The sequence below is a fragment of the Mus musculus genome, chromosome 1 (genome assembly GCF_000001635.26).
Source record: "Mus musculus strain C57BL/6J chromosome 1, GRCm38.p6 C57BL/6J".
In the NCBI taxonomy this organism is placed as follows: domain Eukaryota; kingdom Metazoa; phylum Chordata; class Mammalia; order Rodentia; family Muridae; genus Mus; species Mus musculus.
In genome coordinates this window covers 178679541-178707143 of record NC_000067.6, presented here as the reverse complement: position 1 = coordinate 178707143, position 27603 = coordinate 178679541, and the positions used below count along the sequence as shown (strand labels likewise).

The window sequence follows — 27603 nt, the reverse complement described above, 5'->3', positions numbered from 1 at the left end:
TGTTCACACTTCAGTCTTCATTTTTCTTGAGTTTCATGTGTTTAGGAAATTGTATCTTATATCTTGGGTATCTTAGGTTTTGGGCTAATATCCACTTATCAGTGAGTACATATTGTGTGAGTTCCTTTGTGAATGTGTTACCTCACTCAGGATGATGCCCTCCAGGTCGATCCATTTGGCTAGGAATTTCATAAATTCATTCTTTTTAATAGCTGAGTAGTACTCCATTGTGTAGATGTACCACATTTTCTGTATCCATTCCTCTGTTGAGGGGCATCTGGGTTCCTTCCAGCTTCTGGCTATTATAAATAAGGCTGCTATGAACATAGTGGAGCATGTGTCCTTCTTACCAGTTGGGGCATCTTCTGGATATATGCCCAGGAGAGGTATTGCTGGATCCTCCGGTAGTACTATATCCAGTTTTCTGAGGAACCGCCAGACTGATTTCCATAGTGGTTGTACAAGCCTGCAATCCCACCAACAATGGAGGAGTGTTCCTCTTTCTCCACATCCACGCCAGCATCTGCTGTCACCTGAATTTTTGATCTTAGCCATTCTGACTGGTGTGAGGTGGAATCTCAGGGTTGTTTTGATTTGCATTTCCCTGATGATTAAGGATGTTGAGCATTTTTTCAGGTGCTTCTCTGCCATTCGGTATTCCTTAAGACAAAGGACAAGACCATCGAGACAGAGCTATCTCAGGCATACGTTAGTTCATCTTTGCAGGCATGCTAAATCACAATGCTTTAATGGAGAACCTCCAATCATGTGTCTCAGTGATTTATTAGCGTCATATAAGATGAGGAGTCTAGTAGGCTTGGAAAGAGGGCATCAGGTATCCTTAGAAGCACCATCATCACCATGAGTGTGGCTTGGCAATGGTGGTAAAAAAGTGGTATATTCAGCTTTGTTTTAAATTATTTTATGTGTGTGCTAATTATTGTATGCCTCCATATATGTCTGTGCACCACACAGTGCCTATAGAGTCTAAAAGAGGGAATTCCAGAGATCTCTGGAACGTGAGCTACAATGATGAGCTCCATGTGGATGCTGGGAGTTGAACCTGGGTCCTCTGAGAAAGCAGCCAGTGGTCCTAACTGCTGAGATCTCAATCCAGCCTAAAAGCACCATGTTTAATCCTGTCAACACCACTGTTATCGACAAGGGTATCAACTCTGCCGCATGGGAAAACGCTGGAGCAACGAATGCCATTGGCCTTGGTCAGTCTCTATCCTTGAGATGATAGATTCTGAGCAAGAGACAAACAATAAAAATTTGCATAAGGGGTGGAAAATGAAGCAGGGAGAGTGTGTCCCTCTGTCAGCTTGGTGCTGGCTGGCTGCAGCCACAGCTAGAGCAGGAAGTCTCAGAAAATGGGATCAAGGACCATAAGAACTCAGAAGCCAGGAGAGGAGAAATCAGGTCAGAGGCCATTCTCACTGCCCTGCCTCAGTTTTCCTTCCAGAAAACATGCTTTTTAGTTTAACTCAGAGCCGTGTAGTACTAGAAGACTCACAAGCACAGAAAACCAGAGACCCATTTCACAAACTGAGCTGTTGTTCTCCTGCCTAAAAAATAACCCTAGGCTTGGAAGACAAAGGCTGGACAGATCTAAATGTCTGAATACTGGCCCTATGTAACTCTTGCAAAATGGCTGTGTTTGTTAGTGATGCTGCCGAGGGTACATATAACGACATTAAGAGACTACACATTAGATTAGCTGGAACTGCAGTAGCATTTAATTCTAATACAGATCATGGCCTTTTCCATTTATGTTTAATCGGCCATGTTTTCTTGTCTGTAGAGGTCATCAGGATGTATCTCTAAGACTTCCAGAGTCTGTCACTGCTCTTTGTCTATATCTGAGCAATGCTTGTTGCAAGAGAGCAACGGTGCATCATGAGCTGGAACTGAAGAGCAGCCTACTTCCTTACATTTCCTTGAACTTCAACAGGCACGCACGCATGCACACATACACACTCGCACACACGCGTGCACACACACAGTGTCAGAGAGAGAGAGAGAGAGAAAGAGAGAGAGAGAGAGAGAGAGAGAGAGAGAGAGAGAGAGCTAAACAGTTTTTTAGGATAGACAATACTCAGTTGTAAGTAACCCACCGTAGCCTGAAAAATGGTCAGCAAGCTCAATTCAAAAACAACTTTGCAGTCTGCACAAGTGAGGAAACAATGTCAGGCATGCATGCATGCATGAGTATATGAGCGCTCTTCAAAATGGTAGAAAGGAGAGAAGAGCTCATAGAAGATGCAGGGATGAGGCATGCAGTTGCTGGAGACTAGATACAGAAACCACAACAGCATAAATCATAGCCAGAAACAAGCCAGAGGCAGGCTGGACCGAATGGAATTGGTATTGTCATCCCAGTGTCTGGAAAAGGGTGTGGCAGGCACTGGACCCTCAGTTAATGCTGTACGGACTAAGAAGAACTATTGTGGGGCTGGCTCAGTTGGAACAAAATTGGAAGCTTTGAATAAATCAGTTTCCTAATCTAGCCCAGTTTCCCCAGTGAGGGGAGCTGGTATATCTGGAATGAAATGACAGAACATGGCTGAGTGTGCCCTGTGGTCTAAGCCATAATGAAACACAAAGCGAGAACATTTAAAAATATAATGACATCCTTAAGTTTATCCTTACTCAGCCTTTCAGTGGCCTTTATGTGAAACCTTATGAACACGCCTGTGAAGAGACAACAGCAATAACATTACCCACTAGCACTGAAACCACTCGGGTGAACAAGGACTGACGTGTGGTCAGCTGACTGACCCATGATGCACTGCCCTACGTGGTTCCGGTTTTGACTTCATCTCATATTTTCTGTTTACCAACTGAAGAAATGGAAAATTCTGCACAATCAAAAAAAAAAAAGAGCCAGAAAAGCTCTTATATACTAGACCAAGTTTTATATGTCTATTGACACCTGTCAAGAAATCTGTCATAAGAGAGCAGAGCTCAAAACTAATTGAAGATCTCTGGCATACACAGAGAAAAGCGAACATTGTCTATGGGTGAGCTTTAAAAGCCAGGGTTCAGTTGTACACAAAGTTCCAGCTGCAGGACCTCATTACAGTCAGTTAACCTCGCCACATCCTAATGGTTCAAATCAGAGGTACGCCAGAAGGAATATTTGGCTAGAGGGACCCTCAGATATCTTTATTCTCAAAAATGGCTTAAGACTCAAAACCAATCTGCTAACCCTTCCCCCCACAAACCTACACACAAAATGGCCAGCTGGAGGGCTGAGCTCATGGCACTCTCTGACAGTTTGGGGATCAGTCTCTTCCCCTCTGAGTTTAGGGTCACTTGCTGTATCTGTCACACCATTCCTACAAGTCAGGGACAGCATGTCACAGTCACAGCGTTGTCTGCTGTGAAGCTCCCGGCCGCTGACCCTAATCAAGCAGATCTTAATCTTGTTACTGAACCCACGACCTTTGGCCTCCGATGCTTTCTAAACTGGTCCATCTAACAGGCCTAGCTTATTAACTAAATATGCTTATATGTGTCATCGCCCTCCCCTTCTCTGAGAAAAGTAACATTGAGAACGCTTTGGAACTTGAGTAATGCCCAAATACTCTCTCTACTTCCGTAATTACAAATTCTCATAGAGAACACTAAAATACAGTTTTTAAACATTTTTTTTTAAATCCTGGACCTCATGACTTGTAAAACAAAATTCCAAAGTTAATTTTTTTCTTTTTCAGATTTATTCAAATTTATCTAATATGTCAAATTCTCCTGTCCACATAAAATTATCAAAGAGGTTTTCTGTGTGGTAAGCCAGGACTAGAAATGTGTCTAATCTTGTTGTATTTTTAAATACTCTGCTTTTTCCATCATGGCTGTAATATTCCATCTAGTGTCCCGGATTTTTCGTTAGAGAGTTCTGCTCAGATTTCGCCCCTGTTCATTGAAGACGTAACTTTTTTTGTCGTATTTTGTATACTATGGTTTTTCCCAAGCTCAGCTGTGTTTTCCACTTGTATGTGGGTCAGAGTCAACACCAACTGACATTGTGGCCATATCTAACTAGACTCCCCTAGCTAACCAACCAGAGCCAACAAGATTGGCATTCCCCAACACCTCAGGGAGCCCAGCCAGCACACTTGATTCTCAGAGCTGGACCTGGGGGTTCATCTCTGCCATATCTACCCTTTTGTTATAAGCCTTGGGTCCCTGGAGTGTGCTATTTAAAACAGCTGATCTTTAGGGATTCTTGCCTTTCATACACACTTGAAAAGCTATTCATCCGCGCCTCAGTTAAAAGACTACACTGCATTTGAAACTCAGTCTTGCTGGAGTTGACCCCAAACAGTTATTTCTTTAATAATCTTTTCTAAGAGAGCAACAATATCTCAACTAAACCTATCATCTCACTCCCATGCCAACCTACAAACCATGACCGTATCCTCAACAGAAAGCAATTGTAGAGGCTGTGCTGTTTCCATATATGTGGGGTAATCATACAAATAGGTCTCAGTTCCTACATCCAAGGCCTGGAATCAACCAGGCCATCTCAGAAAGAAACCCGTGCCAAAAGCTACGATTTTCAGAACAGACAAAGATACTCCCACTTGTAGTAACCTTTCCCCAGTGGACAGCAATTTCTTCACTTTGGAAGGTCATGTCCATGAACCTAGTGGAGTAAGCTTTATTACCTTAAACAGTCTTCTTGACAAAAGAATTGAAAACTGAGCTGTTTAAATTTCTAGAAGGCTTATCACTAACAGAATCACAGAAATTGGGCAAGAATAAATCAACAGGTGTGTCCATTTTATAGTTAAAGATTTAGCAAGTTTTGACTACAGCAAAAAAAAAAAATGAAATCAAAGCAAAGAGGTGCATGCACATGATGCACACACACGTACACATCTATACATGCACACACATGAGCATACCTAAGATATTCTTTGTGCAGGACATAAGTCCTTGACAAGGGGAAATGGACACTAAGAAATATATCTAAAATACACAAAGACACATCTGAGAGTCAGTAAACAGGTCTACTATGGGAACATAGAGAGTAAAGGACCTAATAGACTAGCTCTTCAAGGAAACCCAGTCTCTCAATTACTGTGCAGGTGATGTAGACTCTCCCCGCACAACAGTGATGCTCAACCCCCTTTCACCAGGGTCACCAAGACCATTGGAAAACAGGTATTTACATTATGGTTTATAACAGAAGCAAAATTACAGTTATGAAGTAGCAATAAAAATAATTTTGTGTTTGGGGTCACCACAACATGAGGAACTATATTAAAGGATCACAGCATTAGGATGCTTGAGAATCGCTGCCCTCTCTATATACTTCTGAGAACAGGACATGTAGCCATCTGTCTACAACGATGCTACTTGCACCTACCAAAATAGGGAGATGAACCAGGTGCTCCTCAACTGTGAGTTGACAGTGTTGTCTTGTGTGTATGCGTTTGCTTGTGTACACATGCAAGCTTGTATACATGAGAGTTGTGGACATGCATATAGAAACAGAGGACAGCCTTGGATGTCACTCCTCAGGAGCCACCCACTTTGCTTTTGTAGGTTTGTTTGAGATAGGGTCTCTCACGGGCCTGGAGCTTACCAAGTAAGTTAGACTGGCAGGCAGGCAGGCAAGCCCTAGGGTTCTGCCTGCCTCGGCCTATCCAGAACTGGGATTTCAAGTGTACAACCTGATAGACTGGTTTTGTTTCTAATGTAAGTTCTAGGGGGACAAACTCAGGTCCTCATGCTTGTGAGCAAGGTGTGTACTTACTGGCTGTCTCTCTCTCTCTCTCTCTCTCTCTCTCTCTCTCTCTCTCACACACACACACACACACACACACACATCCCCAAATAGCCCTTAATCTCTGATAATCCTGCCTCTAGCATCCATGTGCTTGGATTGCAGGTGTGTGTCACCACCATGCTTTGTGATGCTGGGTACTGAATACAAGGGTCTCTACATTCTAGGCAAGCACCCTACTGACTAAGCTGCATCTCTAGATCTTGACCATGAGAGTTCCAACGTTTAAGAACTTCCGATGTCTAGAGTCTAGCCCATCACAGTCTCTAGGGACTGGGCTGTCCTTCAACTTAATGCTTCAGAGAGAGCTTATCCCACAATGAACTCAGCACGCACCACGCTGGCCCAGTTTCTCCGTCCATTTCTAGGGTAGCCTGCAGCATTATATGCCTACAATAATCCTTTGTCTTTCATTCCGAAGTTCATGCAATTTAAAATACATCTTGCTATTACCAAGTCCATTTTCACATGTCAAATCCTGTCCCTAAATGTCAGTGCAGGAACTGTGTTCACCTAGATTATGCACGAGCGATTTTCAACTCGTCATTAGGAAGGAACTGGCTGTGTTTATGGAGGATGCTTTATTTTCAAATTCTAGAGGAACCTCCCTCCAATCCAGGTCACCACAGGGATCCTTTGCCACATTCGAGGGGTCAAGCATGAAAGGACGGTAGTGGGAATGAGAGGCGTGGGCTCTCCGTCCAGAAAGCCTGCCAAGTCCTGCAGACAGGGGAGACTCAGATGAAGGCACCAGAGCTAAAGGAACTTTGTTCTGTGTGCGCTTTGTTTAAATCCCAGAGTGGGAGATGACCCACAATAAGCCACTTGAACCCTTTTCTCTCTGTAATTCTCTGGTTGAAATACAGTATGTGGGAGTTCTTTCAGTGGCAGTTATGAAGCCTTTTCAGAGGCCAAATCTGAATGCTGCACAGCTACGAATGAGGAGTGGGGCTGCCCAACAACAACCTGCAGAGATTTAATGGCTACCCTCCCCATCCTCACCCCTCTGAGGCCTCCCCACCTTCCCAGCCCACTGCCAGGAGCATGAGCCCAGCGAGCTCCGCCCCTCTCCCCTGCAGACTGCTGCTGTTTGCACTGTAGCTAGTCTATTGGAAGCCAGAGTAATAAGAACAAACTCTGCTAAACTAAATTGCTCCTTTGTTCACCATTATCATAAAATTTTTATGTAGGAACTAATAAAAACATGTTTTACGTGCACAGTTACATGGGTTTACACAGGCAATAATATCCAGCAAGTTATAGTCATAAATTCAGTTATAGACACTTAGGAATAAATATTTTATCTTCCCCAATGGCTTCATTTATTGGAAGGAAGGTGTGAACACAGAGGCAGATAGCTGGTCTGAGACTTCTAAGGGCCCTTAAGTCCCCCTGCATGCCTCTCCATGGGACCAGACAGGTTCTTTCACAAGTTTCTGGATAATTTTCACAATTCGTTAGCCTCCTAAGAACTCTGTGAATCAGGCCTCCCATCCACGTAAATAGAATGTTTTTGCACAAATGCTATTAAAAGTAAGTCAGTTTTGAAATGAAGATGGAGTTGTCCTGATTTTTATTATTTTTTTCATTAATTAATTTATGTTTTCACTTTACCTCTGATCGCAGCCCCAGTCCCACCCTTAAAAATCCCCTCCCCTTCTCAGAGGAGGGTATGCCCCCTTGGGTACCATACCACCCTGGGATATTAAGTCCCAGCAGGACTAAGCACATTCTTTCCCACTGAGGCCCTACCAGGCAGTCGATTAAAGAAAGGAGGACCTAATGGCAGGCAACAGAGTCAGAGGCAGCCCTCACTCCACTTGTTAGAGGACCAACAGGAAGACCAGGCTACACATCTGTCACAAATGTGCTGTTTTAGGCAAATAAAACATATTCAGTGATCCTTCCAATCAAAGATTAGGGGTAAATTGACAAGAAGTTTGATTAAGGGGGCCTTAATGGAACCAGAATCCAACAACCATCAAAATCGGTCGCTAGCTGTCCTGTCCATCCTTCAGTCAAAACTGTGCGGTACAAACTTCTTCTGCATTAAATGTTCCTTTGTCCTAGAGTGGAGCTCTCCAACAGAAAGACAGAGGTACCACAAATGCATTTGCTGCTCTGTTGGACAGCAGTAACCAGATTTAAAAGCACAAAGGAAGAGATGAAATTCACTTCAGTGACCTTATCTCTCACCCATGATATCCAATGTACATTCAATATTATAATCATATTTAAAAGCAAAACCAATAAAACTTTTCCAGGGAGTAAGTCTCTGAAACCTGAAAAGTGGTCATCACTTATGGCACAGAGCCCTTTTGACTAGCCAGCCCCACTTCAGATGTCAGTAACTACATATGGCTATTGGCCACCATACTGAACATCACATATCTAAGATTCATGGAACAGAAGCAATGGCTTGGTCGCGGAGAGCTCATTCTTACAGAGGACCTGGGCTTGTTTCTCAGCTCTCCCATGGTGCACCAAGCCACCCATAACTTCAGTTCCAAATGATCTGACACCCCCTTCTGACCTCCACAGGCACCAGGCACACACGTGATAGATACAGGGACAAACACACAGGCAAAACCCTCATGCAAATAAAGATACAATGATGAAACCTAAAGGAAGAATGCTTTTAAAGACATCACTGTTTACAGCTAATAAAAATGCCAATAAGCAAGTGCCAGACGAGTGCTCTACCACCGAGTTCTTCCTCAGCATAGGCCCCATCTGATGACTTTATACACTGGGAGCAGAACTCACTTAGGTTAAAACGATAGCATTTGAAATTTGAAATGTATATAAAGAAAATATCTAATAATAATAATTAAAAAACCTGTGAGATTACGACACTTCGAGACCAGAAATCACTAAAATTCCAAGACTTTCTAAAAAAAAAAAAAGTTTTGTTTTGTGCACTTCCTTCTCTAGCCAGGGATCAATAAGCAAAGATGAGGTGAACCCTAAAAGACCAGAAGTAGATTAGAAAGCGTCACCACCCTGGCCCTCCACCAGCCTTCCAGACCCCTGTGGCCTTGCAAACACAGCCCACACTGAAGTCCCTTTCACAGAAAATAGTGCTCTTGTAAAATGAGAACCTATTCTTACATTTTACTCTCTCTTCAAAGAACTTATGCCATGGATTTCTGCAACCTTTAAAAAAAAATGTCAGCTTGTGTCAGTCTCCCAGCACATCTCTGATCCTTAGACACTGAGGAAGCCATTCATGAAGGGAGCTTTGAAAGCAAGGAAATCCAGTGGGAAAGTTAGGGACAGTTGGCGCCACGGCTCTGGCTTTTATTAGTAAAACCTTTGGTGGTTTAATCGGCTTCTTGGGCCTGAGCATCACCATCCATCTAAAAATCACCTCGATAATTCTAATGTGCATTGTATCTTGCGAGTGTTTTTATTGATGTGCTTTTGTAATTAATAATGCATGTTGGTGCATGTTAAAGCCGGTTGTCAGAACGGCAGGGACCAGACCTGCTGAATGTCCCTTTTGATTGAGCTGGCTAAAGCACTGCCTGCATAGAAATGCCCGATTATCATACAAGTTACTGCCCTTGACGCATCAGAAGCAAAACAATGCCGAGAGAGGAGCCTCAAATAAATACATCTGCTGCTGGATTCACAAGATGTGTTGTCTCGATACAAAACAAAGATTGTCAAAATGGTTTTTTTTTCTCCTTTTGGAGTAAGGAAGCCCTGACAGTGGTCAGTTTTGCAATAGGCAAACATGAAGGATCCCATGCATCAAATAACCATAAGCACAGAAAACTGCACACCCAGAGCTCCTCACACACAAAAGAAAGCACCTTGCACAAATGTATCTGAGTTTGATGGTGCACACCTGTAAACCCCAGCACTCAGGAAATGGAGGCACTAGTACTAAGACAACCTAGGTACTGAACAACCTAGCTCCAAAAAAACAACCCCTGAGGTATGGTTCATTAGCACAGTTCATTAGCAAGCATTGTAGAATAGGAGTAGTGTTTTGTTTTGTTTCAAGACAGGTTTCTCTGTGTATGCCCTGACTGTCCAGAAACTCACTCTGTAGACCAGGCTGGCCTCGAACGTACAAAGATCCAAGTGCTGGGATTAAAGGCATGTGTCACCATGCCTGGCTTTATGAGTGGTCTTGGACTCCAGAGAACAGAGTTTTAGCTTTCAAGGGAATAAAAGACTGGCTGTGAAGTTGATGTGCCCTGTGATCGAAAGTGTACCTAGCTAACACTTCATAGTATACTGTTCAAATGACCAATAGCTATGATAACATCACTGCGGAAAGATCTTCCAAACAAAAGCAACACCGAATGGTTAAGTGCAGTCTTATCCTAATATATGGTCTATAGCAGTGGTTCTCAACCTATGGGCTGCATCGACCCCCTGGGAGGGGGAGTCAAACAACTCTTTCTCAGGCACCACCTAAGATCATCAGAAAACACAGAGATTTACATTATGATTCATAACAGTAGCAAACTTTCAGTTATGAAGTAGCAATGAAAATAATTATGGTGGGGGCGGGGTCCACAGGAAACATCCACCTTATTTTTGAAACAGGGTCTCTCACAGGCAAGGACCATACCAAGTAGACTAGACTAGCTGGCCAGCAAGCCCAGCTTCTTGCCCCAAGGTTACAAATACACAACATCCCGTCCAGCCTTCTAAGGATCAAAACCAGGCCCTGGGGCTCTCATGGCAAGCACCATACTGTCTCCCTAGTCCCACAACTGCATGCATTTCTTTGATGACTGCTTATGGTTCTTAGGTTGTGTGGCCTAGCTCCAGATGTGCTATTTCACTTGAGATACTTGAAGAAAATCCAGCCAACTGCTTAGAAAACGAGGAAACATCTTACCAGCCTTTAATGGCATCACTAACAGTCTTCTTTGATGCTACACTAAAGTTCAACAAGTGCCAATCTCTTAAAGGTTTACCGAAATGAACGTTCTGGGTCTGTATCGAGAAACCGTGTGCTTGGGGTTGGGAGAAACGGCTCAACCATGAAAAGGACCTGCTGCTCTTGTAAAGGACCCAGCTTCAGCTCCTAGCACACAGATTGGGCATCTTAGAACTGACAGCAACTCAAACTCCAGAGGATTCTATGCCCTCTTCTAGCCTCCGAGGGCACTGCACCCGTGTGAGATACACACAGACAAGTAGGCACCCACACATAATAATAATAAAAAAGAAATTATAAATAAATTTACATTTAATTTGTTTAATACATAAATAAAAATACATAAATTTAAAAGGAAACGAAGTACTCCAGTGTACTAAAACTTGTAGATTTCAAAGGATCTTATGTTCCCTTCAAATGGATCTTAGGTTACAAGATCTGTAATCTAACACATGGATTGCCTGCACAACAGTGACTTGTTGAGTTATAAACAGCTTCCAGAGATTGGCACATTACAATATGTAGCATCAATAAGTCACATCTGTTGCTATCACCATGAATCGTCACAGAGAAAGCTTTTAAGGTTGAGAAGTGTCTGGGCTCTTGTGGTGGTGGAATCGAGTTTCTAAATTTCAATCTTTCAACTGAAGGTTCTCATTTTATGATTAACAAACCAAAGCGTGTTCCTTGCTTTCCTTTAAATGTTCCAAAGGACATTTGAGAAACCCCTTTCATCCCGTTTAAGAAACCCTCTTCAAAATCTCTAGTTTTGAGCAATTAAAATTTGTCTGTCTGATATTCTTTTTTGGGGGGGTGGGTGGGTTGGTTTTTCGAGACAGGGTTTCTCTGTATAGCCCTGGCTGTCCTGGAACTCACTTTGTAGACCAGGCTGGCCTCAAAGTCAGAAATCTGCCTGCCTCTGCCTCCGGAGTGCTGGGATTAAAGGCACGTGCCACCACACCCGGCCTATCTGGTATTCTTGCAGGCAAAAATTTATTCTAGGAAAAAAGGAAAGGAATCTAGCAAAGATGGCAAGTAGGTATGCATTCCCTTTAGACAATCGTCCCATGCCGCCTGGATACTGCAAGTCAATGGGTCTTTCTAGATTGGACAAATTAATGTTCTTAATTCTTTCATTGAGGACATTATTCAGTGGAATTATGCTTTCAAAAGATAATCCTAGGGCTAGTGAGAAGGCTCAGTGGATAAAGGCACTTAAAGCAAAGCTTGAAGACATCAGTTCAATCCTCAGGATCAATAGAATGGAATGAGAAGACTCATTTCTGAAACTTGACCTCTGACCCCCACGTGCAGATCATGGGTCATGTGCATGCATGCCTGCATGTGCGATCACTAACACACACATACACACACACACAGAGAGAGAGAGAGAGAGAGAGAGAGAGAGAGAGAGAGAGAGAGAGAGAATAATCAAATGTTAAAGAGCATGTACCAAATGTGTGATAAATAATATCCTGACTGGTATAATTACTGCTTTGATTCATGGTCTAAAAATATAAAATAAAATAAAGCCAGGAGGTTTACCCTCTGTTTCCTCTGCAGCATCAGAACAAATGTCAACACAGCAAAAAGGGCAGTGTCTAGGTTCGCTGGGAAAACAGAGGGGCTGTGTTGGGTTTTGTTGTCACTGTTGTTTATTTTTGTGTTACTGGGGCTGTAACTAGAGGCTTTGTATATGCTAGACAAGCATTCTACCTCGGAGCCACACCCCCAAGTCCATGGCAACAACTTTGACATCATAAACCTAGTGACAAAGTCTTAAGAAATCGACATCTAAGCAAGTCGAGAAGAGTCAGCAGAAAAGCATGATGCTGAGGAGATAAATATTTAAGAAATCATGAGAAAGCAGGAGATGCCCACTGTATTCACAGTGGGGGGCGTCTTGCACCTCAAGGTTTCTCAAGTGATGTCACTTTAAATTATGTACATGTATGATTTTAATTTTAAACACCAATAGGAAAATATTTTTAAATGTAAAATGCAGCCAATGGAACACTGGCGGTTTAACCATAATTTTTAAGTTTCTTTGGCAATATTAGAGCATAACCATAAATTTCGGAAAACAAAACCCAATTTCAAACAATCTATTCTCTTTAAAATCAATATCAAAAGCATCACTTTCACGTTACAAAGTTTGGCTGCCAATTCTTATATATGAATGCATGACAGTGCAACTTTTAATGCTTCATTAAAGAGACATTGTTTTGAATCTTATCCCTTATAAGTCTAGTTTTTAGGATAAGAATTACATAAAATATTATCCCAATTTAGAAGTAGCTTTAGAGGCCTGGTTGCCTGGGTTGGTTCATGCCATGTGTTGTTGTTTAAAATGACTCCAACCCTGAATTACCAGTTTTAAGCTAACTTTCTTGTTACTAATGTTACACTTTTAAATCATACCCAATAACATATAAGCCAATACTCTATGACCAAGACATGGAGAGCATATTTATACCTTTAAGACCAGTCAGAAACCAAATGAAGCAGCTACACAAATCTTATCAATTTAGACCAATCAAAGAATTTTTACTTTTTCTAGCTAAAATTTTAAGAGAAAAATCACTTTGTCATTTGCTGAAACCAATAATCACAATTGCAGAGATCTTTCTAGGAAAAAAACAGCTATCAGCTTATTTGCCTTAGAACTAAGAAGCTGCAGATGCCTTTTAAAAGCAGCTTTCCAGCGGGGCCTCACCTGCTGTGCTTGACTCCTGGCTAAGGGTGCGGGACAACTTAAATCAGCCTCCACTGTGCAAACTGAGACTGAATCAAGAGATTGATAGCCAGCAGATAAAGTTTTAACTATTCTTTCTTTTCAACATGAAACATGGAAAAACAGTCATTCAAACAACAAAACAAAAACAGACAAAAAATTGACATCTGGGCAGATTGGTGCACCAAGGACAGACAATATAGAGAGGGAAGGGAACCTGATGTAACCAGAAGAATGTCTCCTGTAGGGGCCAGAGACATCTTCTGATTTTCTTCTGTCCCTGGGAGAGCTCTGAAATCCATTTTCCTTCTCTCTTGATCTCTCTCCCTCTCATGTCATTTGTATATCTAGAATCTCCCCCTTTTTTGTTTGTTGTTGTTTTTGTTTGTCTTTTACTCATTTTATTTTATTTTATTTTAAGCCCTACTCCTCTTGCCTGACATAGTCCTTGACTGTAGGCAAATGCCTGTTTAGAATTTTCCAGTCCCATTTTCCACTGTTAACCCCTAGCTGATATCAGCATTCGGCTGACGCTGACTCAGTCTATCCTGTATCCTTTTTGCAGCCTTGCAATTAACAGCCTTCAAAAGATGAAAGTTATAGCACTAACATTAATGCTGTGTGTTGTTTACCACCGTTCAGGATACCATCTTCTGTTTTCTGTGGATCTCCACCAACAGTGTCCCACAGTTGGTCTTTCTGTATTCAGACCCCACATTAGGTGCCACCTGTAGCCACCAGCGGCCACAGGTTACTAGGTTCCTGAAAGGAAAGCTGGGAGTGGGAAGGATGGCGAGAGAAATAACGAGCCAAGACAAAGTTCTCTGATCAAGGCTCAATGTCTTAATTCTAAGGTCTGACTATAAAGGGGGAAACCCATTCCCCTCTTTGCCAGGATCTCATCACTTTGCCAGGATCTTGTCAGGAAGACAAGCTCAGCTGCTCAGCAGGTAGTGGCTTCATGCAGGAAGCTGAAGGTGTGGCAGGATAATAGACTTCACCTAGGTTGGAAGACTCCACCCTAGGTGGGCTAGCCTACTCAAGGCTGGGGGAAGGGCACATAGCCCTCCAAACTGAAATCATATTAGGAGTTGGTGGGTAAGCCAAGCACTCTGGGCATGCTCAGTGTAGACTGTCAGAGATGGGAGAGGGGCAAGAGAGAAGGTGTAAACCTTCCCCTGGATGCTTGCCTCTCCTGCCAAATCCCCAGTCATCCAATTGCATACAGATAAGGGAGGCAGAACACAGCTTTAAAGGTGGACTAGAGCCTTGACTGGAGACTGTAGTTTCAAGACTACAGTGATGATTTCTTTCAGGATTACTTCTTGTATCCACAAAGTCACCTAAAACATAGCAGGTAGATAACCAGTACTAAAGCCCATTTTCCAGATTGTTCAGTGGAATTCACGCCGGGCTCTATGACATTGTAACTATGCTCGTCCATTGACACTGGTCCCACACCAGAGAACCTCGTGAGCCAAGACTCCTGAAGACAGGGTCTCAGTCTGACTTATCTCTGTGTCTCCCAGATGCCAACACCTGGTATTTTGTGAGTCTGAAACACTAAAGGAATTTGAGTATCAGAAAGACCCATTTTTCTTCTCCCAGCATCAGAGGCTGACAGAGTAAGTAACAAGTGAGCTTACCACAGTTAGCTGCCCCAGTTGTTCAATGCCTAGCTTATCAATACATAAGCTTTAAGAAGGAGCTCATTTCCAGGAAGACAATGCAGGGGGATCCTGGAGCCAGGTCAGTAGGACACTATGACCTTTGCTGTGTTTACTGCTGACACAGCAAGTGTGGGGTGGAGGTAAGGGGAGGCCAGCATAAACCATCCCATCAGGGGTCAGAGTTCTTCACAGGAGCAACTGAGCTGGGCAGCAGGGATTCCTGATCCCACAAGCTGCAATCAGGCAGAGTCTAGGTTACGGTTTCTGCCTACCACTAGGAGCAAGAAATAACTCCGCCATTCCTGAAAGGACACTGGTATGAACGCAAACACACACACACACACACACACACACACACACACACACACACACACACGAAACTCAGAACTTCCCTCTTCCAGCACTGATTTCCCACACTAAGACCCGCTTGAAGCAGTGTTCGCCTACCCCCACTATCTGAAGACAACACTTTGTGTTCCTACTATAACTGACCCAATGAATGCTGGCTGAATGGATAGATGGATGTGCAAGCCTATATGGTGTGGTCAGAGAATACCAACACTACTTCTTAGGGGTGGGTACTGGTGTGAGGCGACTGACCACACAGTGCAGATAACAATCAGATCCAGAAGACATGCTTTCCAGAGTTCTCTGTGACCTTTCTTACCCACCTAGGGATACCTGAATTCCAGAACCATCTTTACAACTTTCTCTTGCATGCCTAGGCTCCCCTGTGTCCTTCCTCACCCCTAACTAGACCCTCAGACACATCTGTCTCCAGACCAAGGGTCCCAGAATAAACAAGAGCTCACATGTCTACACATGAGCTTTGCCCACTGGTCTGGGCCTTCTGTCCTCCCTAAATTTGTGAATGGCTCAGAGTCTTTTCAACACTCAGCAGAAATGAGCCTGGGGGGTCTTGTTCTCATCTCTCTCCTCCTTGTCCCTCCCATGATCAATCCTCAAGGTCTCTGACTTCTTCTTAAACATCTGCAATACCCATAAGCCTCTGTGACTATTGCCCTCCTAAATCCACAATTGGTTCTTCCCTCTCAGTGTCTACTCAAGTGCCATGCTCCCCTGAACCCACCGAGTCATAGCTACCTGCCTGCCACTTCACATCACTTAGCTACCAGGAGCCTTACATGTAGTACTAAAGGGAAAGTCGATGATTTGCTATTTTTATGTGTTCCGGCTTCTTCTCTGCATCTTTTCCAGTTCCCAACACCCCATTCTCATGATGACAGCCCATGTTTACAGATCTGCTCTTATCTCTGTCTCCTTGAACCCTTGCTCCAGATTTTCTTCCTGGTCTTGGGGTCAAGCACAACCTGTCTATAATGTTTACAAGGGGATTATACTAGAAACTTACATTCCTTAGGAAATATTTATTGACTCTATACCAGTTAGCCCTCAATGCTATGCTGGCTCGTTTCCCATTTACTTTACAGCTGCTTTGTAGAAGCAAAAGGATTAGCAGTGTTTGAGTAAGGAGACTGCTTGGCTTCCTTTTTTTGGGGGGAGGGGGGGCAACGACAAATCTTTCATATAAGTTCCTAATAAATAAGAAAATTAACTGATTTTCATAGAGAGCTATTTTACATATCATTGACTTACCTTCAGAGATATCAGTAGTGGTGAGGGAAGGGAATCCTAGACCAGTAGCTCTTACAGCTATGATGGTTGCATGCTTCAAGACAAAGCCAGAAATGAGAGGAAAACCAAGGCCAAGGGCTAGGCAGCTAAATAAGAATGATTCTGCACGAGGCTTCCCAATGCTTTCAGCCAAACAAAACCAGAGACTCTGGATCAAGCTGATTCCTAACATGAAACTTACATCATTATGAAATAATATAGAAATGTGTCTTCCTCTCCCTCTTCCCCCTCACCACCCACTCCAATGTGTGGTGATGGAGTTTGAAAGCAGGATCCCTCTGACATGAGCCTTCAATATCAGCATCCTCTCCACTCCCCTTCCTATTTCTAGACAGGGTCTCAGTTAAATATTTGCTGGAAAAGGTTTGGGGAGTCCAGAGTATATCATTCCCCTGTGCATAGCAAATATTGCTCAGCTCATAGATAAACAAGCCAGAATACTGTGTTAAGCAGATCTGCCTCCCCCAGAAGACTGCAACAACAAAGTCTTTCCCCAAAAGACTTTTGTTGGAAAAGTCAATTTAAACATATGCCACCCTGTCAAACCCTGGTCTCCCAATTGATGATGAAAGAGTTTTGTTTCCTCACACTCTCCTTGGGAAATTAAAACATTTTCACCCAATTCTACTAAGTCCACCTCTTAGGTAAGCTAATGTTCGCCTCACTAGATGGCAGCATTGCTTACGAGGCCTCTCTGAATTTTTTGGGCCCAGGTCTGCCTCACCCTTCAGCCCCACCAGCCTCTCCACCTTGCAATGAAGAACATCAACACGAAGCATTTATGTCCATACTTTTGTGCAGAGCAACACAAGGAAAACCTTCTAGTTGCATAGAGAAGCATCCCAAAGAAATCGTACAATAGTGTGTGCTTCGGGTGGCTTGGGTCTCCTTTGTGGTCAACTTACAGAAGTGGCCTCCTTCTTTCATAAAAGTGGTAGAAACGCAAACAAGATTATAGGAGACCTGCATCTGTCCATCTCTGCCATGTCTGAGCCCGAGCAAGGTGACCTTGGGCAGGTCAGTTAACACATCTGAGTCTGGGTCATGCTACCTATAACTCACGAGGGCATGCCTGGTTCCTGTGATTTGCTGTAACCAATAGTGTATGAACAAGCTGATGGGCCTGGTCCTCCCTTCCATCCTGTTCTTCTCTGCAGCATCCACAGTAGGAGCCAGCCCTGCCACGATGCTGGAAGCTACCAGGCTGTCTTAGATTGGTCCTGCCACTAGACAAGTTCTGGTCACAGCCATCAGTGCAGACATGGCTGCTGTTCATAAGGTTTCCCTGCTCCTTCCCCAGTGTCTCCATTTTTCCCAGGCACTCACCTGAGCTATGTACAGGATGGGCTAACTCTCTGAGGCCATGGGTGCTATAGTTAAGACATTAAATAGTCTCCACAATCCCCAAAATGGTGTCTAACATACTTCCTGAACACCCAAATTACTCCCCGGGAGGAACTTAGGCATATGAAATACACTCATTAGTAATCCTCACAAATATCTTTCTAAGACAGAACCAGGCTAATTTGTCACGCTAAAGACTGTTAGCACAGAAGCATCTCGATTGGATATTAATTAGGATGTCCAGGGTGAGTTCTCTGGGAAGGAAACTGTAAGTTCTCCAGTTTATTGAAAACTCTACATTATGAGTTCTGTTAAGAAGAAAATTTATATTTTATTAAATTGTAAGTGAGTGAGAACGCAAAGATACTAAAATCAGTGACTAATTAGGAAACCAGGAAGGATGGGCTCAAACACTCTCTCTCTAAGTGCATTTTAATATGAGATTCATAAACCATATCTGAAGCCTGGCTCTTTCAACATTGGCCCCAAAATAATAGGGCATTTACTCTTTTGGATCATTTTAAATCTGCTTCCTCTATGACTCCATGGAATTTATGATGTTTCCCCTCCTCCTTAAAAAAACCTCCAAACATGAGAGAAGGAGTCTTCCAGTCAGTATTTTATCAATTTGCCCAACAATGGCAGAAGAAGAACATTTCTACTTAAAATATGAGATTCTCATTTGAAATGTGACGTGCTCTTTGGAAAGCTAGTTTCTTTGCAGAGGGCTATGGCTTCCATACCGACTTGATGGTTTGGGTACTGTTTCTTCAGCTACCGTGAGTTCTTTACTGAAAGGGCCACACTGGGTCTATTCAGCTCAGATTGTGACCCTGCCTGAAGGAAGATGGCCTTCCAACTTCAATAAGTGTCATGGACACTACTGGGTGCTACACCCAGAGCCACATTAAGGGACCTCATCTCATATCATCCCCACAACAACTGCAACTTTACCCAGGAGAAAGTGCAAACTCTCCACAGTGAGAAGGCTCCATGGAGGCCCCATAGCAGGTTAGGGCCGCAGGGCAGGGAGGGTGTTTCTGTGTGGGAGAGGTAAGTCTAGTATGACCCCAGCCTTTCATCCTTCACACTTAGAGAAGATCTGTGATGCCTAGCCCCCTTGGAGACCTTCAAAGAAACCTCAGCTGTGCTATTCTCACTTAGCCAGCCCACTGTGGACAACAAACACCTTGACTCTATAAAGAAGGGAAAGCTCTGTCACTGGAGACATCCTGGAGAAGATGGCTGAAAGAGGAAGGGATACAGCGTCTGTGTGCTTATCCACAGTCTCCACTCTAACTACAGTCCCCACGGTGTGACAATGCTCAGTTTTGTTGGCACCCAGCTTAGCTTAGCCAAGATCAGGGCAGACAAGCCAAAACACCCTCTGTCCACTGGCCCACCCCATCCCACCCACTCACATTTGGTGCTGAGGCAAACAAGGCACCTTCCTTATTATTTCCTCCAGCCTCTTTCTAGAATCTAGGTATATTTTTAAAGAAGAAAAAAAAAATCCTACAAGTTGCTCTAACCAAGTTAACTCAAAGTGTCTGCCAGGACAGTGGAGATAGAGCAGGCCCCTTCCATGATTGTCAGTTTAGACCCACTAGTCAGCTCCTCTCCCCGAGGTGGGCTGTAAAATTCTGTGTGAGCACAGATGAGTGGAAGGGGCTTGCACCAGGCGGGAAGGGTCAGTGTGTTCCTGCTGACCCTTCCCCCAGTGGCTGCCTGCTTTGCATTTTGTCTGCTCTGGAGTCCTCTGGGCTCCTAAGGGGGTGTGACTAAGTCACCTCCCTGCCTCTCCTGGCTTTGTCTTTTTTTAATCTTTGCTCCCTTTGTTTCTCTACTACCCACAGAGTGGGAGCCCAGCTGGGTGTACTTGGCTGGGAAAGAGCCCATGGCTACTTCACTTCCTCACCCCAGCTTCCTTTTTCATTTGTCTACCTCTCTGTCAATCATTACATAGAATTTGCCCCAAATTTGTGTCCATGTGACACCCCAGAATATATCCTTATTTAGAAATAGAGTCTTTGCAGATATGGTCAGTTAAGGTTGAGAAGAGACCATACTAGACTGAGGAAGGCTCCAAATCCAGTGATCTGTGTCTTTCCCTACAACAGAGAGAAGGTGGGACAAACTGTGTGGAATCAGGCAGAGATGGGGTGCTATAGCACAGGCCCAGAAGCAACAGGGTCTAGAAGAGGTAAGGAAAGCTTTCTGCTCCCCTGTAGCCTTAGGCTCAAAGTTCCCAGAAAAGAGAGATAGACATTGTGCATTCCAAGCAGCCTAGTTGATGATTATTCGTTATGACAACCCTAAGAAGTTAATACACTGCCTTTCCCCCAAAGTCATTTGTGGCAGAGCCTTTAAGAGGTGGAGCCCTGAGAGAAGTGAAGTCACTGTGGTCATGGCACATGATTGACCTTGGGACCTCCTCATCTTTCTCTTCTGTTCTCTGCTCCCTTGCCATCATGAACTAAGCAGCTTGCTACACCACAAAAGTTTGAGCAACCAGGGGCCAAAGACTCTGAAGTCATAAGCCAAAATAAAACTTTCTCCGTTAAAAATCTCTCTCCCTCCTCCCTCTTCTCTGTCTCTGTCTCTGTCTCTGTCTTCTCTCTCTCTCTCTCTCTCTCTCTCTCTCTCTCTCTCTCACTCACTCCACATGTGGTACATGTGTGTGTACCTGTGTACAAATGTACATCTGAGTATGGACATGTGCATGCCATACCATACATGTGGAAGTCAGAGGACAACCTGGGTGTCATACTCCATTTCCCATCTTATTTGAGACAGGGTCTCTTGTGTGCCCCTCTATGCACCAGGCTAGCTGCCCTGAACACTTCCAGGGATCGCCTGTCTCTAGCTCCTATCTCACTGTAGCAAGATTATAGGCAAGCACTGCACAGCTAAAGTGCGTGCCTTCTGGAGAGACCCCACGTCCTCATGGTTTTACTGTGAGAAATCCCCTAAGCCCTTTCTCCCTTCTAAGGTGCTTGCCTCAGGCATGTTGTCACAGTGTGCTACTTTCCTACAGGAATTCACTGGTGCAATCAGGAAGTTATGAGGCCAGTGACAGATGAATTATTCCTTGAGGCTAGGCCTTGTCAACAATTCAAAGCAGGGCCTGGGTCTCATCCTCAGACATTCTCATTTTGTTGGACCAGGGTGTGACCTAGACTTTGAGAATTTCTTTTAACCCCTCCCAGGGGATTCTAGTGTGTAGTCAGAAGTTGAAAACTCCACTTTGAAAGAAGCAAACAGTCCATTTCTCTATTTTACATCTCCAGGGCCTGTCTTCAACTTACTAATAAAAACTGATGTGAGCCAATACTTATGTTTGGGTCTACAATTCCCAAAGGTCTTTCAAATACATTTAATCCTCAAGATACCAGAAAAGGTGAGAAATCCTTTCTGAAGCAGTCCTGTGAGACCCTGTTCTTTTGGTTCCAAAGGCCTGATAGAAAAGAGAAACACCCACCCCTGTGTGCCAGCTAAGGCTCTCCACCCCCAGCCTGGAATGGCTTCTGCAGTTTCAACACTCTGAGAGACTTACACAATGGTCATCCCTGGATGCCAGTGGAGAGCGACTGTGGCTCGCCTGTTACTATGACTCTGTAACAATAGGGGAATTTGAGACAACTGGAAAGCAATGGGGCAGCATGAGCCGCCTCTTATTCTGTGGAGGCAGCCAAATGAAATGAGCCCACTTGCTGGTGCGCTGCTGACCCAGGGGGTGAGGTAGTGGCTGGTGTGGGATGGAAAGCCCGTATGCTTCATCATCTCTCACATCTGCAAACCTCCTCTCACTTGTCCTTATCAGGTTGTCAGTTACCAAATGCTTCCTTAAGGCCGCTGGAACAAACCGGCACTGATCTATTATCTTAATGGTCTGGAGAAGTCTGAGGCAACCTGAAGAACTGGTTCCTTTGGAGGCTCTGAGAGAAAACCTGCCTCCTCACCTTCCAGCTTCTGCAGATGCCTGTCCTCCTTGCCCTGTGGCCCCTTCTTCAGGCCAAGGCTAGGAGCACGGCATCTTCCCAGCTCTTCCTCTCTGGTTCTTATCCTCCTGCCTCACTCTTACCAGGACATGTGTGATTCCTTCGAGTCCACTCAGATAATGCCAGACAACCTCAAGATTCTTCATGGATCCTACAAAATCCTAATCAGGGTTCCACAACCATAGACTGAGCTGGGCACGAACACCTCTCAGGGCCCTTCCTTAGTCAACCATACAAAATGCATGACCAGATTTAAAGCATTGTTTAAGCCTCCTGATACAGTCTGGGAACTCCTTGCTGACCAAGACCCTATCCACCATTCATAAGATGTGACCATTCCTTTCGACTTTCAGCCCAGATTTCACATCCTTGAGAAATGTACTATGAGTGGCCAAATACACAGACACATTCTTTTTCCTGTGTTCAGAGTTTATGGGGAGGGGACATCTATAAAGATAAATAAATACCTGCCTTTCATCCATCTAGAAATGGTGGCCTTTGTGACGCCATAGTTTGTGATACCAAGGAGAAGTCTCCATCAGACCCTCACTCCTTTGGTGCAGGAGCCAGAAATGGATTCCTAATGCCGGCCACCTGAGACTACCAGTTTTCCTGTGGCCATTTACCGTTGTGAGAATGAATCAGGCCAAAGCAGCTTCCGTTTGGAAGGAGATAATTAACCTATAGATGAGCAGGAGGGCTGATATCCTCATATCCTTTTAGTGTCAAAACTCACATGGCCAAAGGACAGTCGACAGGCACGTTCTTATTTGTGCGTATTTACATTACACAGAGTGTCAGGTCAGGACGTCAATAGAAGAAAGTCCGGCTGTGAAACGGCTCACCTCATGGTTGCCTCTGAAATGAATTCTCAAAGATATTTCGCAAGAAGTTGCCTTTGTGATTTATCATTTCTCACTGCCTCCTAAATTATTCTCCTCCCCCCCCCCTTTCCTCTTGTGAGGCAGGCACTTCACAAAGGATATAGGCTCCCTGTTGGAAGCCTGGTCTCTTCTTCATCACCCTTACTGCATCTGAGGTTCAGAAGGACAGTTCTTTATATAACATCTCCACCGGCTCAGGTTCCCGGGAGTGGAACCGTACCCTCAACACTCATTAAACTCGAGCTGCTTCCCTGCTCAAGGAACACTCTGGCTCTGGGCCCGAGGAAATCTGCTCCACAGAGGGAAGTGGGAGTGTGGGTGAGTAGGGGAACTACAGCTGGCTTCCAGAGCAGTCAACCATCTCTGACGAGCTGGCTAGACTGCGGACTACAGAATATTTACTGCAGGGAGATGTTCACAACAGGAGACACTCAGTCTGCCAGACCCAGAGCCCACGCCTCAGGGCATCTGGGCGATATAGTCACAACACGTGGGATACTGATTCATAGCCAGACCCCAAATCTCTTTATCCCAGAGAGATTTCCTCCGGTCCCTTTAATCATTACTTGGCGGGGGGTGGGGGGTGGGTGGCACATGAGTCGGTCAGCTCTGACATTGCCAATAAAATGTATCCCGGACAATTCCAAGATGGAAATTTGTCCCTGTCATCTTTGAATCTGATTTTGAGCTACAACAAGAGCTGGATTCCAGTTCCTCCAAAGTCTCAGAGTGGACAAGCACCACTCCACTTTTGCACTTAGCTGCCAACCTCATCATGTGTAACATGCCTGGCTTCTCCCTCACTGTGAAGACCACAGGACAGGAACACGGGTTTTTAGCCTAAGGAGGCAGCCACACCCAACAAATAGCACGGTGCCTACTCTATGACAAAGGGCTTTAAAAAATAATAATACTGGTTCTTGTGCAGGCAATTCTCTTTCATCTGAGATGGGGCAGAAGAAAGTGAGAATTATTGTGAATATATTACAAAAGGAACACACCCGTAACAGCCACACTTCCTTTTAGGCATCTTGTAGATTGTCCCTCTCACCCATCTCCATCCCTGGGTATTTTCTATTACAGCTGTGGTCCTAACCCATTGTCCTTGTGACATCAGTAATGGAACAGCAGTTGAGTCTATACGGCTCTCATGGCTTCCAGTGTGGAAGGTAAGATGGGACTTGCCTGTGTAACAGCTAGCACTATCAGAGACATGGTAAAAACACTCCCCCCACCCCCCAGGAAGGCTGTTTCCTGGCCGTGCAATTTATACTCACAAAACATAGACTCTAATAGTGATGCTTGTTAGATCCATTAGAATACCTTCATAGAGTAAATGTTCCTCAATATAGAATAGCATGGTAACGTTAGACATCATACTGGTGCTAGATATGAGAAGGAGGGCCTTGCAAGTACTAAACCAGCAGCCTTCCAGTGAGCTACCCCAAAGACTGCATTTCAGAAAAATAAATAACACCATGGGAAAATACGCCAGGCGATAAAGCAGAAGCCAAAGCACTGGGTCTCTTCACAAGTTTACAAATTGTGAATGACTAGATAATGCGTTTCTATGTGATACGGGCTTTCAGAAATCACACCTAATTTTTTCCCCACACAGTCTCCATTTTATTTTAAAACAAGTATGCTTTACTTCTTATAACTTTGAAAGAAGACATCTTCTGTTCCTGACAGCTCTAGTTTGGGAACTGATTGTTCCCCTGGGGCCTATATGATAAGGCTTGGTCTTAGAATGGCACCACTGGAAGATGGTAGAATCTTTAAGAAGTAGGGCCGAATGCAAGGTCTTTCTGTCATTGGGAGCATGCCCTGAGCAGGCTTTGGGATCCTCTTTTAGCAATTAGGTAATACATAGTTTGTCTCACCACACCTATGAGGTTTAGAAACTCAGGAGAAATACACCTCTGGGCATATCTGTGGGCTTACTTTCAGGAAAGATTAACTGAGGAGCCAAGTCCAATTTTGAACGTGGTTATGTAAAAGAGAAAACCAGATTGGCACCAGAATTTCTATCTTTGCCCCTGTTCTGTCAAGATGCAAGGAGGGAAGCCATCCCAGCCGCATGCTACCACAGAGTGGTTCATCTTCATGCTTTCCCCGCCATAACGGCCTGTATCATTTTCAACTATGAGCTAAGATAAAACTTACCCCCTTAAGTTGTTTGTCAGTTATTCAGTCAGAGTGACAAGGAATGCAATTAATACAGAGGCCAGCTGATCACAGACCGACACCTCAAAACAGTAAGGACAATGACATTTCTCTTCTGTCAGTGCATCGTTCTTTATATCTGTTATACCGATGGGACACTACGACAGATGCTGGAAGATGGCTCAGTGGTTAAGAGCACCTGTTGCTCAGACAGAGGACCCAGGTTTGATTCCCTCCATTCCCATTTTAGCTTACCACAGTCTGTAACTCTAGTTCTAGGAGATTTGACATCCTTTTCTGGGTTCTGTGGGCACCAAGCACACACTCACATACATAAATACAGACAAGATATGAATAACCAGAAATTTAAAAACCAAAAGGAAAGAAAGAAAGGGAGAGAGAAAGAGAGAGAGAGAGAGAGAGAGAGAGAGAGAGAGAGAGAGAAGAAAGCTAACACACAGCCCTATGAAGTGACTTTCAAGACTAGGCTACAAAGTCTCCTTAAAGGTTTCCTTATTGGTTCTTTTCCTTATTTATACAGTATATAAATACATAGTTATGTGATATAATGTGGTATATGTAGATTAACCACACAAACTTCATCTAAAAGTCAAATGGATGCTCAGCCCTGAAGGTCAAAATAACGGTTGTTTTCCTTGCTGTTCTGGGTCTCAAAGGAAGCCATGTATGGGAAAATTGCTGACAGGATCACACAGGGCCAAACTAGGGAAACTGGAAGCAACACACTTGGGAAATGGGTTGGAGAGGAGAAGAGGAGAGAGCTAGTGTTAGTCTGTCTGTCTCTGGCTGTGTAGTCATAGGTCACTTGCTTTCTCTGAGCATCATATTCCTTGATCACAAAAAGATCTAACCATCTAGGCCCACTGCACGATTAAATAAAATTCTTTGGGGGGAACTAAAAGATATTCACATTTGATCAGACACATTGAGTTCATTTTATGCGTCCCCATATTTTGGTCTCAGGTCACAAAACGGCTCTGTGTAACCTCAATTGGTTTGTTTTTCTTCTGGGCACACAGGCGGGTTGGCTTTCCCAGTTTCTCCTGCAGGGAAGTGAGGCTAGAGCACTGGATTCTTGACGGCAGAGTATGAATGGAAGCACTGTATACCCAGACTAGGCCTCAAACCCACGATGGGAGCCTACACACACACACACACCATTTCTTGGCTGGTTACAGACAATCTAGTGGAGGAACTTGAGGCCCATGAAGGATGGGGACGCTGTTGATGAAGGAAGCCTGGGTCCCCATATGATAATGGAAGGCTTCTCACCCCATATGACACAGCACGTCTGAGAAGTGACCCAAGGTATTCAGGACTATCTCATATACCAGTGACACTCCTAACACCCCGTGACTGTGGCTACCTTTCCATGTCAATGACAGTTAAGACACAGAAGACACATGTTCTTCCAATAGAAAGCTCCCTGGGGAATCAGGACTAATGATTTTTCTCATCTTTTGGCTTGGTTGGTTTAGTTTGTGTTTTGGGGTTTTTTGCTGTTTCTGAGACAAGGCATCACTCTGTACCTCAGGTTGGCTTTGAACTGTCTCTGTTGTCCAGGCTAGTCTGAAACTCTAGATTTTTCTATCTAGGTATGCACTACCATGTCTAGATCAGAACTAATTTTTTTTCTTCAGACTTGAGACCTGCTCTTACTTTTGAATACCGAGACCTGGTGGCATGTGCTCATTGCATTACCTAAAGAAGTGGGGGAAGGGGGCGGGGTCACAGGAAGGAGAAAACCGAGTGGGAAGCCTTTTGTGACCAGTTCCAACATGTTAAATATGAAACTAAAGTAGAAAGCAGTAAAGGTCCTCCTAGGTACAAGAGGTTCTTCCCCAACCCTTTCAGAAGGTACAGGTAGTGACAGTTGGATGCCAATATAGACCTTCATCTATAAACAATACAACATCAATAAACTCCATCTAAGTTATTAGTGATGCCCTGACTAACTCATCAATTGCTTTTTAAAAATCCTAATTTTAGAGAGCTAGTGCAGTCTTGGGGTAAAAATGTTCTTACCTATTTGTCTTAATTCGTAAATCTCCTATTATCAGGCACAATATTGGATCATATCCTAGACAATATACTATGTGTCTTATAGACATACCTTTGCTTAATCCTCCTACTATTGTATCAATTCCAAAGTGAGAGATTTGATCCTGAGGTAGGGTTATCCCTTTGTGCCAAGTCATTTTGCTAGTATATATACAAGACAGGTGATCGGCCCAGTTCAAGCATTTTTAGGTCTTTGCTCTTAATCACTATACTACACAGTAAAGCTGGTGGCTAGGAAGTCCTTGACATTGTCTGAACTAACATGAGCTCCTAGGGAGAAGATATGTTAGCTAAGCAAGAAGGTGGCAGGATTGGTAGTTGACAGAGAGTCTCTCCAAGCAAGCAGGCCTGGCTGGAGCTTCTTGG

At 44.0% G+C, this 27603-nt stretch overlaps 1 protein-coding gene across 1 annotated transcript in view; it reads right to left on the bottom strand.

The window, feature by feature from the left end:
* The window catches only part of Kif26b (kinesin family member 26B), a 403733-nt gene that overhangs the window by 225714 nt on the left and 150416 nt on the right, over positions 1–27603 (bottom strand). The window lies entirely within an intron of this gene.